Genomic DNA, 20,615 nt, shown 5'->3' on the forward strand with positions numbered 1-20,615 from the left:
GAAAAATAAGTTTATAGTTAAGTTTATACTTAACTATAAGATCTTTGTAAACAACTCAGTCTTTGATATCATTGTTAGAGCTGCCAGAACTAAGACAGAAAGCATAAGAAAACTTCAGAATTAATTCTCTGGAGGTAGAATTGTAGCCAAAGCAAAATGTGTTGACGTGGGAAAATATCAGTGGCTTTTATGGTGGTGGTCATATTTGCGTTACCTAGGGAAAAAAAAAAGAGTAAGAATTTGGGGGTGTATCATGCTTTAATTGGAGCCTTTGAGACAGGCCTACCTGAATTTTCCTAAGCAGAGAGAAAAAAAAAACACCCTCTGTTTTCAGAGTGAACGGAAAGGAGAAAAGGCTGAATTAGCATCTCATTCCATCTAACATCCTTTAAGTGTTTTTTTGTCGAGCATCTGCAAGTTGACATAACGTTGATCTGTTCAATCTGGTTCTAAATTGTTCTGTTAAATGCTAGACAACTTTTGTCGCAGAAGCTGTCCCCCCTCCTTCAGAGTGATTGTCTATAATTAAGGAGGAAACTGGGAAATAATGATAGGGTTCTCTTTGCCTTTCTAATGGCTTTCTTATTAAGTATGTCTGAAAAAGCTACGGAGATGTTGATTCCCCACGTAACTAGAAGAAGTCAGCCATTATATAATTACCTCTTTTTAAAGACTACAAAAAGAAATGTATGAGAAATGCTTTCAATGGGCTAAAGACACCATGGAGCACAAAGGAAAAGCATTTCTCTCCAACAATGAAAAGCAGTGAATCAATTCGTCATTAAGAAAATGTCTTTCCCAGCAACTTCGGGGTGTCAATGGCATGGCCGTGGGAGGTATGATTGGGGATGGAAGATGAGGTCAGCAAGGAGAGGGTGTGGAAGAGGGCAGTGAGGCTGGGAGTGGTGTAATAGTACTTGTGCCTTTTAATTAAGTCCTAACTTACAAAAAGAGTCCTTATGTGTCTTTTCTCTTGGAGAACACCAAGATGTTCACAGGCTGAAACTTGCTTCAGATCCCTGGTGATGTCACTGTTGTTAGTCACATGTATTGGGAAGGGGTGAGGTCCATGTTCTAAATGCACGAATTTTCAGCTACCAACTGATTACTATTCTGGGTGCCTGAAGGACTGAGATAAATACGTGGGAGGTTGGGCTTCCTTCTGCCTTCATTGCCTTTTTTCCTTTTCTCCTTCCTTCCTCCCCAGGAGAATGAAAAGAGAGACTTTGTTAGTATAATCATCCACTGAAGTTACTCAGTGCAAGACCAAAATTTGCTTGCCTCGTTGATGTTTCATTCTGCAAAATCTGAGGGGTGGAAATGCCTCCATAAACCAGAGGTTACTTGGGGCCAAGGCCACAGGCTATGAATGGCTGGAGATTGATTTCCGAATGCTGCTATTATTTCCTCTCTGGTGATCTGGGTCCCTCCTCTTCAGATCTCCTTTCCCTTGGACCCCATTATGGTCCTTTCAGGTTGGGGGTGAGTTCCTGCTGAGAAAAGGAGAGCTGACCCAGGAGAACTTTTGGGCTATTCCAGGAAAACTTTACTCCCCTCTTTGGCAGCCCCAGTTTGTTCTTAGAGTCCATCTTATGCTTTAGTTATCTAAGAGTTGCTTTTCCTTGAAGGTGGGTTGATAAGCAGGGTGCATAAAGACTTGAAGTGACCTGAAGAAGTGATGTGTGTGGCCAGTAATTGCCTCGAAACATCCCATCAGCATCTCAGATCATGCTGCAGGTCTGGAAAGAGCCTGGACTGGAAGACCTGGATGGTAGTACTGGGATGAGCCATTTAACCTCCTCAAATCTCAGTTTCTTTGTCCATAAAATTTCTTGTAGTTAAAAGTAGTTTGCATGAAAAAAGTAGCTTGCATGAATTAACTGTATTAGTCTCACAATAATGAGATACTAGAATCAAAAGCCACTATCAATTTGAACGTTCCTGGGATCAGAAGTATACTTCCTCACAAGTGAGACACTTTAGTTTTCTTTTTCTTTTTTCACAACTCCAACTGATGGCAAAATGTGCATCCTTGTAACATCTACTTGGTCTAATCCTGTTGTGATGGTTAATTTTATGTGTCAACTCAACTGGGTCACAGTACCTTGATGTTTGATCCAGCACCAGTCTAGATGTTGCTGTCAAGGCATCTTTTAGATGAAATTAACATTTAAACTGGTAGACTTCGAGTAATGTAGATTACCCTCCATCTGGGTGGGCCTCATCCAATCAGTTGAAGGCCTAAAGAAAATACAGACTGAGATCCCTGGAGGAAGAGGGAATTCTGCCTTCAGACTATCTCAAGACTGAAGTTGCAGCACTAACTCTTCCCTATGTCTCCAACCTGCTGGTCTACCCTGCAGATTCTGGACTCACCAGCCTTTACAATTGCATAAGCCAGTTCCTTAATCTCTTTCTCTCTCTCAAGTCAGGCCTTCAAATATCTGAAGAGTCTTTACATCACCCTGTGTTATTTTGGATCCCAAGAATGGGTTGATGGTTGGAGAGTTCTTTCGGGGGCAGAGACAAAACGGGATGAGATGGAAGCAAAAATAAAGAATGCCACGTACTGAAGGGCTAGCCCAGAGCTGTGCACCTACCAGATCCTGCTTAAATAAGAGTTGTTCGGATGAATAAAGAGACACCAGACCAGGAAAGACACTCATCCCCACCAGTGTCCTCCACCATTTGTAGAACTTGTTGGGCTATCACAATATTTGCTTTCACGCTTGGGAGATAATTGGCAGTTAGCTCTTGCAGCAGCAGCAGTAGGGGAATAAAAAGCCAGGAGGAAGAGGGTAGGTCTGGTTCATCTGCGAGATCCGGCGCATGCTTATGTGAATGACAAACAACAGCTCCGGGATGGCTCAGTGCCTGGACATCTGTTGTCACCCTGTCTGCTAGCTGTGCTTTCTTCCTTAAGCATGAATGAGGTGACTGAGGGGGAACTGGGAAATCTTCGCAGTGTGGGAGCCAAGGACAGCACTCCTGAAATCTGCCTGCGGTCTCATTCTTTGTCTGGGAGCTTACTGTGAATGCTTCTACCAGGGATGGGAAATGTGGCTAATTTTTGCTTGAGCTTCCCTGGTGGGCTCCCCCTGCCCCCACTGTGTGTGTGGTACCAACACTTTGAGAATATCACAGAAAAGCAATTAAATAAAAAGTCTAACGAGTCCATAGCCCAGGCACAAATGCTTTTGGTTTTTTAAGTTTTTAATCCACCTGCAGATATACTTTAGTGTAATTATAATCAGTGAATGAATAGAATTTGTATTGTATATTTTTTTCATGTAACACTTTATGATAAACATGTTCTTCTATTGTTTCTGTTCATCAGTGCTGTTTTATAGCTGTGGTATTATGGTATTTCAGAGCTGATGTGCCATGGTTAAGTTAACCATCCTTCATTGTTAAACATGTCTAATACTTGTTACAAAAACACCCTGCAGTAAATATCTTTTTGTGTATAGCTTTTTCCTTCTGAAGGAAGTTTTTAATAACTTCCTTCAGCATTTCCAGAGAAGGAATCTTAAGAGATGTGAGTATTTTTGTTTTGCTACATATTGCTGTATTATGTTGCATTAAGGTAAGGTAAGGTAAGTCACTTCAGTCGTGTCCAACTCTGTGCGACCCCATAGACGGCAGCCCACCAGGCTCCCCCGTCCCTGGGATTCTCCAGGCAAGAACACTGAAGTGGGTTGCCATTTCCTTCTCCAATGCATGAAAGTGAAAAGTGAAAGTGAAGTCGCTCAGTCGTGTCCGACTCTGTGCAACCCCATAGACGGCAGCCCACCAGGCTCCTCCGTCCATGGGATTTTCCAGGCAAGAGTACTGGAGTGGGGTGCCATTGCCTTCTCCATATGTTGCATTATACCAAGACAAATTGTATATATATTGTTTGTATTGGTATAAATAACAAAAACAATGAGCAAATGTGTGTCATATTTGCCAGAGTGTTGCCAGATAGGATGTTAATTATAATGAATATAAAGTGACATCATAGTGTTTTCATTTTATTAACAAAAGTAACCATTTTCCGTACATTACTTACCAATTACATTTCTTCTGTGTGTATTGCCTGCTTGTGTCCATGGAGGTATTGATTTTTACAAATTCACTTACAATTCATATAATCTAATTTAAATGAGCTCTTTACATATTAGTCATATTAATAGAAGTATCCCTCTAGTGTTTTCTCCTTATCTTTATTATTTCTTTTTGCATAATGATTGAAATTTTTCTTATTCTTAATAGGCTTTCCAATTCTTTATTGTCTTATGAGAAAAACCCTTTAATCAATCCGGTGTTGCCTTGTTCTTATTTTTTGTTCTCGTCTGTCATTTGAACTTGGTGAAATATTATCTAACTTGTGAGAATATTTTAATATTCAAGCTTAGTTCTGATTCAAAATGGTTCTGGTTACCCTCAACTCAATCAACCAACAGAGTTCAAAAATAAACTTTGGCTCATTTTATTATTCAGAATGTGTGATTAATAGTTCAGTTTCTGGACTCTTATTATAAAAGTATGATTCACTCTCATTTTTTTTTGTTACACAGAGTGCTTGAAGCTTTTGAATGATTTTAGTACCTTTCATGTATGCTCCACCTGTATCTTCTACCGGGATGGGGGAAGTAGCTTTTGAAGGCAGGGTCTATGCGCTCCATTTACATGATGTTAAGTCCTCCCCACCCAGCCTGGGTAATTTCCAGCTATATCACCTGGACTGCCCTTTGCTCTAGATACTGTCTGGGTCACTGTCTCTCACTAGCCACTGAGCAACTGTGCTTTAGGGTTGGTGTGTGGCCTCCCTCCCACATGGCAGCTGTGAGTTCGGACAGGAACTCAGCCCCAGTTTGGTAGGCTTATATTTGGCCCTCCTCTGCTCTCCTTGGTTAAGGCCAAGGCTCTGCTGTTCACAGCAAAGACTGTGGTTCATATGCAACCTGGGCTCCAGAATGGAAGGTTGGAAAGCATTGCCGTATAGAGTGCTTGGCTCACAGTGGCTTTTTAGTAAGTGAGGTTCACTCATTTGTCAACAATCTGGAGAGTCTTTCTTGTCTCAGCCCGCAGACCTTCTTAGAACCCAGTGCCGAGGGGACAGAGTAAGACAGCAGCTGCTGCTACGGCTGCTAAGTCACTTCAGTCGTGTCCGACTCTGTGCGACCCCAGAGACGACAGCCCACCAGGCTCCCCCGTCCCTGGGATTCTCCAGGCAAGAACACTGGAGTGGGTTGCCATTTCCTTCTCCAAGACAGCAGAGGTGGCCTCAACTGAAAGCAGGGGTTCTGTAGTTCAAGTTAAAATGTGCAGAGATGGTAGTAAGCAGTGTACAGCTGGGGCTTGAGTTAGTGCCTAACATCTGGGGGGTGAAGACAGAGCCTCAGGATTCTCGGGGGTAAAATGAGTCATGGATGGTATGTTTCTGAGTCACTGACTGAGTGGGAAACGGAAAAGAGGAAGATCTAGAAGAAGCAGGATTCTAGGCACTGCGGGGAAGAGGGCTCTACCAGCAGGCGTGGGGCTGTAAACTGGTACCCATATAAACAGTCTGTGTTCAAAAATCATCTGACCTCCAGCAGGGAGGGGTCAGGAAATTGGGAGGAGCCCAGGAACTGACAGAAGTAGAGTCAGTTGAGCTGGAAGACCCTGGAGAGGGTAGGAGAGCAAACTGGTGCTCCTGGCAGCTCCCCCAGGAATTCTGGAGAGTTGGGCCAGAATCACCTGCGTGGGGTCTTGCCTTGCTTTCTGCCAGGCTGTCTTGCTGATCTGTTCCATTGGATTTGGGGGCAAAGACTCAGATGCAGACTCCTGGGGGAGTGTTTCAGCTCTGGGCTTTATAGAGGAAACTTCAAAACCCACCCTTCTTCCCAGACCGGGTTATATGTCCCTTCCGTGTACTCTGTGTAGATTTCTAACATGGCTTTTACATTTTTAAATCATCATCATGATTCGGTTCTCAAAACAATGTTTATCTGTGTACTAATTCTAACCCCAAAAAGAAAACCCCAGAAAAGTGATACAGCAGATACCCGTGTATTTGCCTGCCGTCCAGATTTAGTAAATGTTAACATTCTTCTTACTAAGTTTTTTTTTTTATTGTTGAAGTGTAATTGCTTCACAATGTTGTACTAGTTTCTGATGTATACTTGTCAAGTCTTATAAAGAGAGAAAATTTTAGAGATGTAGCAAAAGTCCCACCTCTCTATCACATCCCCTTTCCGTGTTCTTAGGACAGAGGTAAGCACATACAGATTCACCATTTTTAGGACATGTGTCTCTGGAGTATGTGTTCTTGGAGGGTAGCACCATATCTCATTCATCTTGAATCTTTAACTTATAGACGTGCCTGACAGGTGACACAAGCTAGAGATAACTAAATATTGAAGGAATGAATGAATGGCAGAAATTGTTCATTATTATTATTAATCCTTCACCATACCTAATGTGTGTGTGCTCAAGTTGTGTCCAACTCTTTGTGACCCCACGGAATGTAGCCTGCCAGGCTGCTCTGTCCATGGGATTTCCCAGGCAAGAATACTGGAGTAGGGAACACGTGTACACCCATGGCAGATTCATGTTGATGTATGGCAAAACCAATAAATATTGTAAAGTAATTAACCTCCAGTTAAAATAAATAAATTTATATTTAAAAAATAAAACAAAAACAAAAAAAAAGAATACTGGAGTGGGTTGCCATTTCCTTCTCTAGGGGATCTTCCCGACCCAAGGATCAAACCTGTGTCTCCTGCATTGGCAGGTGACTTCTTCACTGCTGAACCATTAGATCAGATCAGATCACATCAGTCGCTCAGTCGTGTCTGACTCTTTGCGACCCCATGAATCGAAGCACACCAGGCCTCCCTGTCCAACACCAACTCCCGGAGTTGACTCAGACTCACGTCCATCGAGTCAGTGATGCCATCCAGCCATCTCATCCTCTGTCGTCCACTTCTCCTCCTGCCCCCAATCCCTCCCAGCATCAGTCTTTTCCAGTGAGTCAACTCTTCGCATGAGGTGGCCAAAGTACTGGAGTTTCAGCTTTAGCATCATTCCTTCCAAAGAAATCCCAGGGCTGATCTCCTTCAGAATGGACTGGTTGGATCTCCTTGCAGTCCAAGGGACTCTCAAGAGTCTTCTCCAACACCACAGTTCAAAAGCATCAATTCTTCTGCGCTCAGCCTTCTTCACGGTCCAACTCTCACATCCATACATGACCATAGGAAAAACCATAGCCTTGACTAGACGGACCTTTGTTGGCAAAGTAATGTCTCTGCTTTTGAATATGCTATCTAGGTTGGTCATAACTTTTCTTCCAAGGAGTAAGCGTCTTTTAATTTCATGGCTGCAGTCACCATCTGCAGTGATTTTGGAGCCCAGAAAAATAAAGTCTGACACTGTTTACACTGTTTCCCCATCTATTTCCCATGAAGTGATGGGACCAGATGCCATGATCTTCGTTTTCTGAATGTTGAGCTTTAAGCCAACTTTTTCACTCTTCACTTTCACTTTCATCAAGAGGCTTTTGAGTTCCTCTTCACTTTCTGCTATAAGAGTGGTTTCATCTGCATATCTGAGGTTATTGATATTTCTCCTGGCAATCTTGATTCCAGCTTGTGTTTCTTCCAGTCCAGCATTTCTCATGATGTACTCTGCGTATAAGTTAAATAAACAGGGTGACAATATACAGCCTTGACGTACTCCTTTTCCTATTTGGAACCAGTCTGTTGTTCCATGTCCAGTTCTAACTGTTGCTTCCTGACCTGCATACAGGTTTCTCAAGAGGCAGGTCAGGTGGTCTGGTATTCCCATCTCTTGAAGAATTTTCCACAGTTTCTTGTGATCCACACAGTCAAAGGCTTTGGCATAGTCAATAAAGCAGAAATAGATGTTTTTCTGGAACTGAACCATTGGGGCTCTGTAAATGTGTGATGAGTTGGGGAATTAAAAAAATCTTGATCTCTTACTGAGAATAGTTTTCTCAGTTTTGTTATGTTCCTTTCTCCTTTGTGTTGGCTCATGGAGCATATTTGCCTCTAACTCTTACAAAAAGATAATGTTTGGGCATCTTTAGGGTTTGTAAATAGGTGACCAGAAGCATGAGCTGCCTTGAGGAACTTAAAGTGTATATAAAGACCAACTTGATTTCCTCAGAATTAATTTCAGATGCAGAAGAGAAAAGAGGGAAAAGGAGAGTATGTGTGAAAGCATTGATGCATCAAGGAAGAAATCAACTAAATTAATGTCATTAGAAATTGCATTTAATTTGAGTGGAAAATATTCTAGGCCATCATATAATCTCTTGTCTGGAAACGCTAGTCCTGATAAATTGATACATACGGATGTGGAAACACACACACACACACTCTCTCTCTCTCTCTCTCTGTTTACTTGTGTGTTTCCTTTAGTCTGTGGCTCCATGAATTCTCCTGGGGACTTTTAATGTCCGGGATATATATAGTGTAGACAAACTAGAATTCTAGCTTTTTTTTTTTTTAAATAGGAAGTTTCTCATGGTAAGTTAATTCAACTAACCATGCAACAACACACATTTTTCTGTGGGACACTGGCAGTCTCTCCCATGCTCCCATGTCTTAACCACCTGTTTTCCTGGTTGAAGGATATTGATGTTTCCATACAGATTTGGAGCAAAAAGGCTTGGTTTTATTCATTTTCCCCTCTGAAAGAGTGATGCTTTTCAAAATGAACACACTGAAGAGCAAATTATCATCCCATTAAATGTGTAAAATTGTAGACAGCTGAGCCAAACCTGTCACGGTCCCCTTTCCTTGGATACAGTCTAACAAGCCAGTTACAAATTCCACATGATCAATTTGCTTAGCTCTGATGGTAATTTACAAAATGCAGTGTTTTGCTTCAAAGCCATTGAGAAGCAGTCTTGAACGATTGGCTATGCTTTAGGCACTCTTAGGTATGAAGCCTTCTGCTCAGGCTCTTGTGCTTTTCATGGCTTTGGTGTCCATCCCTGGCAGTTTTTGGTATCAAAAAGAAGTCCTCCACGGTTGGCTCCATTACCAATACTGTGTTCACACTTAATATTCATACAACCTCTCTCCTTGTGAAATGCAACTCTTGTCTGGTATCTTTTTGCACAATACAAGTGACTGTGAGCAGTGGGGGTGCACAGTAGTATCCATTAACTCATTTATTAATTAACTCATCCAACATTTACTGGGCACCATTCTAGGAATTCTGTGGAATTCTCGTTCCAGAGAACTAGAATGGTTCACTCTTCTAGGAACTGTGCCAAGTACTAAGGGTTAAAAGATGAATAAGAAACAACTACTGCTCTCAAGGAACTCACAGTCTAGTAGAATAGGGAGATGCAAATATATAATAAAAAAGGAAAAAGAAAGTGGTGCGTGGCCTGTAACAGAAACAGAGACCAGGTGTCACCAGTAGGTCTACAGTGATCAAATAACTTCTGAAGAACATAAGAAGCCCTTCCAATAAGCTTGTTTCCTCTATCCTCACAGTCAATAGGGTTGTGTATTTATTCTGTAAAGGTTAAATGAATGTCCATTCATGATGAAAAGAATGTCCAGGAATTCCAGGTTCCCAGTATGCCTTCCATGCTACTGTTACTGAGTCCAAGCTTGTACTGCTCACTGCACAGCAGGCCAGTAAATCAAGAGATGAGGTCATAGGGCAAGGAATAGTAACTTTATTCACAAAGTCAGTAGACTGAGAAGATAGTGGACTAGCGTCCCAAAGAACCATCTTACCCAAGTTAGCATTCAGATTTCTTTTATACTAAAAGGCGTGTCTGGGTGTTGCAAACTTCTTGGTGCAGGCACTCTTTGTTCTTGCAGCTGTCCAGGTAGGTGTGATCACAGTGTTCCTATAAACCTTTAACAAGACAATTGTTATTTTCTGTTCTGCAACTTTTTTTCTGTGTATCAGTGGAAAAGTGTTATACTTTACAGGTCAGAGCCTTGAGAGTGGACTATCATGTATATTTCGGGGCTACTGGCAACATCCTTTATATAAGGTGTGGAGCCAGCATGACTCAGCACAGGCAACAGAGCATGAAGGTTAGAGCTAAAGGAATAGATCCAATATATGAAGTCAGGCTTGTTCTTTTTTGTTACGTTACCCCGGGCATAATAACACTCCAGTAAACTGGACTTCCTCATTATTTCCAAGTACACATTACTTCTGCTCATGCACTTTCCTCTTCTTGGAATTCCTCCTCCCTGTTGCTTTGTTTAGAAATCTTACAGGTACATCAAGGCTGGCCCACTTTGTGCTAAGCTCCTGGAGCATTTGATACTATTCTTAAGAGTATGGAGCATATGACCTTTGCTTGAGTGTTTTAGGTCCATCTAAGTCTGTATAGCAGACTGTGAGCTTCCCAGGGGCTCACAGTCCCTTGAAGAGCATGAAGTGCCCTATGCAATTTTCAATAACTTCTTGGTTACTGTAGTTAGTCAAAGCCGTGGTTTTTCCAGTAGTCATGTACAGATTTGAGAGTTGGAACATAAAGAAGACTGAATGCCAAAGAACTGATGCTTTTGAGCTGTGGTGCTGGAGAAGACTCTTGAGAGTCCTTTTGACAGCAAGGGAATCTAACCAGTCAATCCTAAAGGAAATCAACCCTGAATATCATAGGAAGGACTGATACTGAAGCTGAAGCACCAATACTTTGGCCACCTGGTGTGAAGAGCCAACTCGTTGGAAAAGACCCTGATGCTGGGAAAGACTGAGGGCAGGAGGACAAGGGGTGACAAAGGATGAGATGGTTGGATGGCATCACCGACTCAATGGACACGAGTTTGAGCAAGCTCCAGGAGATAGTAAAGGACAGGGAAGCCTGATGTGCTGCAGTTCATGGGGTTGGAGTTGGACAAAGAGTTGGACATGACTTGGTGACTGAACAACAGCAACAACTTGGTTACTGCCTAGGAACATTTTGATACCAAGGAGAGAAAATTCAGTTTAGATTTTCTTGGCTGAGCTATTATCAGGAAATCCCCCAGACTCCGTTTGAATCTCATCACCCTTAAAGTGAGGAATATTTACAAACCTTATAACAAAATTTCGCTGTCTGGAGACACGACCTGAAGGGAAATCAAAAAGCTTGCTATCTCTGTGTGTGCGTTTTAGTACAGAAATATTCCAGTTAATTTTATACCAAGCCAGAAATAAAAAGCCTCTTCTGAGAAAAGGGGCCCCAGCCTCCAACCAAAGGTGTTGACTCATAGATCTGAAGTCACATGCATTGCCTTGGAATTTGCTTGTCATTAGCTTAGGTTGTGCGGCTGTGGCAGGAGGGTCATTCATCAGCCAAGGAGGGATTCTGTTCCTGCAACTTGGCCTGAGAAACTGGTTGATGGAGGCAGGATCCTTCATCATATAGATCCTGGATGTGGTCTTGATTGTGATCTTGTTGGGGGTCACAAGATCCAGGTCCCTGATACCACACAATGATTTGGTAACCTTCCTCTAAGTTGGTATTTTCATAGTTAGTGTAGTAGCGATGTTTGATAAATCAAAACAAGGAGTCAGTTGTGGAACTGAAAGGGAACACCCATCATAAACATCATTTTAGTTTCAGACTCTTACAATTTAACGAAAGACAAGGAAAGTGCATATTGCAAAGGCATGAAAATGAAGAATAGACATTCATAATTCTATATGGTGTTGATGCCTTGCACTTTGCTCCTGACTCAGCCAGAGGGTCACTTAAGTCAGTGAGGGCTGGGTGCTTGTGACATCAGCCAGGGACCATCTGCATCTGATCCTAGAATGATGTTAGAATACGTAGATAGTCCCAGATCCGAGGAAACCAAAGGAATCACAGCACAGAAATGGGTTCAAGGGCTTGCAGAAATCCTTGATTGACTTTATGGGCATTTCTAGGGCATATCTGAGAGTTGGGGTAGGTGTAGGTGAGACCAATATCTGGGTGTCAGCAGCTATAATAGGTGGTAATACTGACCATGTCAGGTTTGAATTATCTGATAATCAGATTGTAGGATGATGATCCTGGTCCTAGTTGGAGACATCTGTAGGGTTAGATCAAAAGTCCATTGACGTAAGGGCCGAAGCATGGGGTCCAGGATTCCAGGCAAGGAGGTTAAGAGATAGAGTCTAGGTCGACACCTAGAAAGAGCCTTCCAAGGTTTCACTGAAGTGGTGAAGTTTAGCATAGTTTTGAAAGAGAGAAGGAATATATCCAAGAGGGTGGGTGCATGTGAAGGAAAATGGCAGATGATTCCTACCTTCTGAGTGAGAGGACTAGCCCAGCATGTGTCCGGTGCTTCTGCAGTAAACATCTTTGGCACAACCAGTTTCCTGGCACAACTGATTTTGCCATAAAGGATAAAATAACTGGTGGACATTTACGTTACATTACAGTAGAAAACGATAGCATATCAGTTTGCAAAGCTTTCTGTGAGGTAATTTAAGTCAGGCTCTGTTAAATTTTTTTTTTTTTTTTTACCATTTTCAAAAAACTTAGGAATCATGCAATTATTTTCTCTTGGGGGGATAGGAGGAGCTTAATACTTCTTTTGCCTCCAACTTCCAATATTTTGTGAGAAATTGGGTGAAGATGGCACGAGACAACCAGCTGTCATATCTAAATTAGCTAAAGAATCAGTCATTAATGCTCTCCAAGATTGTTGTGAATTGGTAGCTGCCAATTTTTTTATCTGCGATAACTTGGTCAATTTTTAGTTTTGACGATTGGAAGAGATGACTTGTGTTCCCCAGAGGATTTGCAAAAATTGGTATGTTACTTTCTGGCACAATGTGACTATCAACTAGTTATTTTATATTTTATGGCAAGAAGGCCATATGGCCAACTAGTTGTGTGGTGAAACTGCTTGAGGCAAAGATATTTATTCAAAAATACCTAGAATTGGTCCAGGATGCTGGTCTCTCTTTCCAGGAGATCGGAGCATTAGCCCCTGACTACCTGGAAGCCAGTAGATGAGAGTGGCATTGTCATACTGATAACTGGGCATTCGTTTCCCATTTCAGGACCACTGCTGGAACTCTTTATTTGTCTTCCTTGGCAGTCAGCAAGAGTTGGCAACCCCCTTGGCAAGGTTATAAGGGAGTCTTGGAAATCTGTTGCCTTTTAAAAATTGTATTTTAAATTTTGGGATATTTTAATCAGTTTAGAACTAATCTACCTCAGAAAAAGAGGATACAAATTTGAAAACTATGCCATCATGGCTCTTTAATAGCTGATGATGCTGTAGGCAAGGAAATGGCTAGGCAGTAACTGTTAGAATGAATAATGACATTAAATGAAATTCAAAACAAATCCGAACCAGTTTTATTGAATTGGAAGGAAGAGACAGACACAGGCTGAAAATTTACCCGAATCTGATTAGGGAAATAAACCCTCAGACAGAGAAATGATGGATGATGGTGTGAGCTGATTAACTTGAGCCCCATTGGGAGGTAAATGGGAGAGAATGCCACAGAGTTTCAGAGCAGGAGAGAGTGCAGATCTTTAATCCAGGTAGACCGAGCCTGACAGGCTATAGTCCACGGGGTCACAAAGAGTTGGACACGACCGAGTGACTTTCCCTTTACTTCACTTCGTTTCAGACTCGTCTTGACAGATGAGAAAACCGAGGCTTAAAGAAATAAACAACTTGACAAAAGTCTGGCCGGTTAATAAGGGACAGAGTTTGAACTTGAATCCACACCTTCCGACTGTTGAAAAGTTTGAGACAGTTTGACTAATCATCGTACTTAGTCCATTGACCAGCCTGCATCAGTACGCATCTTCAGGCTATTTGATGTTTGAGTCCGTTTTCCTTGCCACCTAAGTTGCTTGGTCACCTTGTCATGCGCTTGGGTTACAGGTAGGAGAGTAACAGGGCTCTGCAATACGGGTGTGCCATCCTGTGCTCTGTGCTCTGAGTGCGGCAGGACCCCGAGCTGGGTCTTGGTTCCCTAGGTTCTCAGATAAGCTCTCAGCTCTGGGTTGACTCAGGTGACTCGCTTCCCTGTGTATCTGCCCCGCAGAGACCTCAGTGCCTGAACAGCTGCCAGCAGCGCATCTTCCTCCTCCCTCTCGCCTGGGCCCAGGTTGCTTCTCCGGTGGGCAGAGCCGTCACTTTCCTGCAGCCTCAAGCCAGGACCCTGGCTTGAGGGAGCCTCCAGCCCTGTCTGCCTCTTATCTGTCCTTTATATTGTATGTGGAATCAGTGTTAAACTCAGTCTTCTTAGACTAGGCAATCTCACTGCCCTTTCTTTTATTTCTTAGGCCACTGCCTTAGATCAGGAACTCACTGTTTTCTAATTAGCCTCTGTCACCCCTGACCAAAGAATTTTCTCTGCCATAGATCTGGCTATTGCATCTTTTCCATTAGGCCTGAAATTGGGTTTCTACTCCTTTTTGGATCAAGTCAAAGATTTTATCACATCCCTTCTCTTGTCACCTTTTATATTGAATTCTAATACTTTTTGGTCTTAGAAATATGAATCTATGAAAACACTTGGGACCTGCAGGAAGTAAAATGTGGGCAATTTAATATAAGAGCAGGCTCAACCCACAGTGGTTGGTGAATTTCTCTTCTAGTCCAGGAGTGTGAAATATAATCATGGGTTTTTGGGTTTTTTTAGACATTTCTTAAAAGGGACCCCTAGAAGGTAGAGAAGCAGTTAGCTTTCTATTTATGGTACTCTGTCATCTTTGTTTTGATAAAAAATGTCTTATTTTAAAAAGATTTGAAGTAGTGCTTTTCCTAATCTAAGCAGTCTGTTTTTTGTGTAGCTGAAGATACTTTTAGATTTCTGGGAGCTTTTTAGTCTCCAGACATGTATATTGGAACGTGAAGTGGCTATATTTTCCCCACGATGATGCTTTTTAAATCATAATGGTTAAAACAAAAATTCTGGGATTTGGCTTCTGGTTGAGGTTTAAATATTGCGGAAATTATCCCAACTGTTAGAATTTGGCCACATAGCAGCAGGTGGGCAGTGACCGGGGGTGAGGAAGCCCAGAACACAGGGTATTCTCAGGGAGAATATGTGATGCTCTGCAGTCCTGGCCCCAATCTTGTTTTTCCTTTCTGTATCTCCCAATGCTATCTCATGACTTCTGGCAATATTTATTAAGGATTAACTTAATTCTGTATTAGGTGCCACGGATTCAAAATCAAATAATATCCTAGTTTACACTGTGCACACAGATCAATTCCAGATGGATTGCTGATGTAATTGTGAAAGATAATATAGCTTTTAGAAAATAGGTAACTATTTCGTGACCTTGGAGGAGGTAAAGATTAAAAAAAAAAAAAAAGATCCAAAAGAAAAATAACTAGATAAAGGGAAAAAGTGGATTAGATTAAGATTGAGAATTTCTGTTCACCAAAAAACACCAAGAAGTACATTATTAAGATGAGTGAATATAGCATAGGGAACTATAGGCAATATCTTGTGTAATAAGCTATAATGGAAAATAACCTCAAAAATAATATATGTCTGTATGTATAATTGAATCACCTTGCTGTAAACCTGAAACATTGTAAATCAACTATACTTCAATTATATATAAAGAAAAGAAGAGGTGAGTGAAAAGAGTGGTAAAAGATATTTTTTACATATATATTCCACTCAGAACTCATCTACAGAATAAAAAACTCTTCTAAACCAATAAGGAAAAAGACAAATAAGAACTTTACAAATAAGGATATCTAAAAGGCCAGTAAGTGTGTGAAAATTTGTTCAGGGTCATTAGTCATCAGGGAAATGCCAATTAAAATCGTAATGAAATGCTAATACACATATACCGAAGTGGTTAAAATGAGAGACAAGAAAACATCAAAATTGGTGAGGGTATAGACAGACTGGTACTCCTATGCTGTTCTTGGGGGAATACATTGGTACTTTGGAAACCACTTTGGGCAGCAATTAAAGCTGAAAAAGTGCTGAATTCTGACCTAGAAATTTCAATCCTGGGTAGATACATACATCTAATATATACATCTAACAAATGATCCATCTTAATGTTTGCATAAGGAGTAATAAGGACAAAAGGAAATGCAGACTTTTTTGAAGGGATTGGCTGTTCTGGCTCAGATGGTAAAGAATCTGCCTACAATTCAGGAGACCCTGGGTCCAGAAGATCCCCTGAAGAACGCAATGGCAATTGCCAATACTCTTGTCTGGAGAATTCCATGGACAGAGGAGCCTGGCGGGCTACAGTCCATGGGGTCGCAAAGAGTTAGACACAACTGAGTGACTGACACTTTTCACTTTAGCTGTTCATGTGGGAGAGGTGGGAAAGTGAGAGGGGGAAATTGGTTGATGGAGGGTTTTGTTAGAAAAATACGATCAAAACATAGTGCTTAAAGTATGGGAAAGATTAAATAACTTTATAAGTTTACCTATTACAAGAGGTTTTAAGTTAACAAAACACACCCCCGCCCCTAGATTTAGGAAGCAAGATGAGAATTAATGTAGATGTAAAAGGCAATGGCACCCCACTCCAGTGCTCTTGCCTGGAGAATCCCATGGATGGAGGAGCCTGGAAGGCTGCAGTCCATGGAGTCCCTGAGGGTCAGACACCACTGAGCGACTTCACTTTCACTTTTCAGTTTGCATTGGAGAAGGAAATGGCAACCCACTCCAGTGTTCTTGCCTGGAGAATCCCAGGGACGGGGCAGCCTGGTGGGCTGCCGTCTATGGGGTCGCACAGAGTCGGACACGACTGAAGTGACTTAGTAGTAGTAGTAGGTAAGTTATATGTGGGTAGGTGTGTGTCAAAGGGGTTTTCTATGAATAGCTTCTATTTTCTTGGTGAAATAAAATACTGGTTAATTTGCAAAATCAGATAGATAAGGGTTAAGTTAGGGACTGTAAAAAGTGGTGAGGTTTTGAATAGCTGCTACAGGGGAATGGGAGACAGAGGTGATCAGGGAAGGTAATACTAGTAAGAGTCGTTCAGGACTCAGTTGCTGTCGGAGGGCTTAAGCTTGCAGTGGCATCATCTGACACTCCACACGCCTTCCTGCAGGATTCCTCAGCTGCGAGTGTCGGTCATGAAGGAGTTCAAGTGAGCTGAGCCTTTTGGCAAAAGGAATTGAAGAGGTCCTTTATGGAAACTAGGTTGGATAAGAAAGGATGAGAAATAATAAGACAGGTGATGGACGGGTGGATAAGAGAAGAGCTGAGAACTGAAGGTCATCGTAGGATATAGTAACAAGAAGGAAGACGGACCTGAGGGAATAAGGTGGCTGGAAGGAATGGTGGTCTGGGGCACACGTGGGCACGTTGGTCTTTGTTTTCCCATGCTAAGAAGACCCAAGGTGTGGCTGTGATAGCGGGTGGGAATCTCACTGTGAGATTCGATGGCGGGCGAATCTCACTGAGTTCAAGAGATGGAGTAGCTTTGCAGCCAGGCTGTTAGCTGGGGTCATTCTCTCATACACTGGGACTGTAGGATGATGACAGGACGAGAACAGGAGAGAGAGGCCAGGAGAAAGATTCTAAAGTTCTCAGGTGAATCCGGGATGGTGACCAGGTGGTCTGTGAAGAGGGTGCAAGAAAGGGTCAAAGGTGATAGAAGTGGGAAGCATGGCTTTCAGAGCGGGGAGTATTTTTATATGTGAGTAAAGGAGGGGAGTGTTGAAGAGGTCGGTGAAGGGAAAGGGATGGTTCAGAACCTACTGCTTGATCATGTGGAATGAAAATTTTCAGCAAAGAGACAAGGCTGAGCTTGAGAGATTCTCTGTCTCTGAGACTTTTCCAAGGTAATGCCATGATTGTGCCAATATTTAGCATTAGAGGAAACCAATTTGAGGGTGCAGTTTACAGAGCTGCTGCTGCTGCTGCTGCTGCTAAGTCGCTTCAGTCGTGTCTGACTCTGTGTGACCTCATAGACGGCAGCCCACCAGGCTCCCCCGTCCCTGGGATTCTCCAGGCAAGAACACTGGAGTGGGTTGCCATTGCCTTCTCCAGTTCACAGAGCAGTAGGTAAGAAAAACAATGAAGAAATGTTACACTAGATTGGAAGCTCCTTGCAGGCAGGGACTGTGCTCTGTCCTGCTGGGCTTAGCCTCCATATTTACACAGTACACCTGCAAGCGTGTATGTGTGTGTGTGTGTGTGTGTGTGTTAGTTACTCAGTAGTGTCTGACTGTTTGCGACCCCATGAACTGTAGCCCACCAGGTTCCTCTGTCCATGGAATTCTCCAGGCATGAATCCTGGAGTGGGTTGCCGTGCCCTTCTCCACTATGATCTCCTTTGAATTTCTAAACCCACATAAATAGTCTAAGTATTGTACCTCCTTGAGAGGTGTGGAAACTGAAGCTTAACTAGGTTGAGTGTCTTGTATGAGATTGGAAGTAGGACCAGGTTTCAAGCTTAGATCTTCTGACTTCTAGGGTAAAAATGCTGAGAAATGTTGAATGCATATATTCAGAAGAAATAGATTGCTTTAGTGAGTTATATTTTATATGGAATTAGAACATTGATTTTTTGATAGCATATATCAATAATTATATATATATATGATTCCATATATGCAATATATTTTAAAGCAGTCTTGAAATGAAAAAAAGAAAACCCTTAAACAAAAAACAAAACCCATCAGTCCACATTTTTTTCTCTCTTGATATCTTTGTGTGTATTTGCACTTGAGTGGGAGGAAGTGAAAGAAATCAGTTTCCCCCTGACCTTCCATAAATGTGCTGACCTGAGGATGCTATAAAGGGATATGGACACTTAAACCATTCTATGATCATTACCAATTAATAGGGCCACTTGGCCTTTTTCCGACATTCAAAAATGGTTCCATCTGAATTAATCACAGAGATATTGATAAAAGGAAAGGCTCTGCAAGGCGCCCCCTTTTGAACACACCCTGTATAACTAGTTTTAAAGGAGATGAAATCTTTTACTATGAAAACCTGGAATGCATTGTCCTTGTGTTCTGATTATTTTGTGAAATGATTTCCCTGCTGATAGAGCAGAGGTGCCTGCAGCCACGTTCACTCGCATTCCAATTCAATCCCCTTCCTGGGTCTACCGGAGTTTTTATGGCCACTTAGCAACCCTGACATTCTGCAAATTGTATGGTGAAACCTTAATGATTTCTGAAACAAGAATGAGGTAATCTTCACAGCAATTTTAAATATTCCAGAGGTCAAGGGGGCATTTATGGTTTCCTTTATCACAGACTGAATTGACTTTTTCAGTTAATCATTTAAGCCACAAATTACGTATATTATGGATATTATCACAGACGAATCTGGTTTTTGTGTTCCTTCTCCTAGGTGCTTTGGGTATTTGTCCGTAAGGCAGGAAAGTCAGACCAGATGGCCTGTATTATTATTGGAAGCAGATCATCGATTCAAGAGTGCCTTTCTTCTCTCTCCCTTCCTCCACTCTGTCTTCAGTGCTAGCAGCGAAAACAGTAATTGGCTCCCTGGAAAAAAGGGGAGATTTACTCCCTAGGAATGGCTGCCTGAGTACATGAAAAGGTGCCCCTCCTTTAGCCGACCGTGTGTGCTTTGTTCTCAGCTCAGATTGAAGATATTAGCTTTGTACCTAGTATGATGCAGGTGCTGATAACAAGAAGGATGTTGGAATGTACTCTTGTGGCTTAGAATTTTGGTATAAGCCTCTGAGAGTGGCTTACAAAGATGTTTTCCTGCCTACACCCACCCCCCCAAAAAAAAAATCTTTATGGAAAGGAAGTGTGAATTAGGTCATTTGGTTTTTGTCAGGGTTTTGAAGGCAGAGGTCAGGTACCCTGTCTGGGTGACACCTGGCTCAGTGCTCTGCACAATGATATGCTTGTGTAGAATAGTAACAATGGTGTGAGTGACAGCAGGAGTGGGTTGCACTTTCTGAGACTGATGCGATTGCGAGAAGGGCGTGGGTTTTTCAGATTATTGTTAAAACAGGGAAAGGACGTGGGGGAGGGCTCCACTTTCACTGCGCCAGTTTGTGGCTGAATTTGCAGCTCAAGGAGTTGCTTTCAGATCCCCATTTCCAAACACTTACAAAACTTGTAGCTACTGGTCACAGGGAAGGTCTGTAGAAAGCCCCACAGAATCCGGAGTTGCGGGGGGGGTGTCGGTGCTTGCGTGGGGATATCAAGGTCACTGCCTTGGGTCCTGTTTGCCGAGGTTTCTTGGTTAGGGCCAGGAAGGAGGGAGTGCGGTGGGAGGGCTTCTAAGCTATGCTCAGCATTTCCTAACTACTTCCCCTGGTTTAACCTCAACAGGCAAATGAAATGGAAAATTCTAGGGAAAACATACAGGGAAATCAAATCCCCAATTCCCTGGGGTCTGCATATAATTTGGGTAATTGAGGAAACAGGCTTGAGGTGGGGTGAGGGTGGAGGACAATAGTGGAGAAATTTTTGCACCAAAGCAATTGCCCCCCACCCCCCACCCCCCTCTCTGGTTATCCACTTTGCTTTCTTCAGAGAAAGCTGACTTGTGGGAGCCTCTTTCAGTGTCTCTCCTATGCTGATCCTCCTCTCCTGCCCTCAGATCAGTGTTCTTTCTGAACTGTGAGCCGTCTGTGTGTGTATAGGAACCATGGTGTCATCTTCAGATGGTGGTGACAAACCAAGCGTCCTCACCCTTCCATCAGAAGACACTTCGTAGCTGAA

The sequence above is a fragment of the Bos mutus genome, chromosome 27 (assembly GCF_027580195.1).
Source record: "Bos mutus isolate GX-2022 chromosome 27, NWIPB_WYAK_1.1, whole genome shotgun sequence".
NCBI classification, from domain to species: Eukaryota; Metazoa; Chordata; class Mammalia; order Artiodactyla; family Bovidae; genus Bos; species Bos mutus.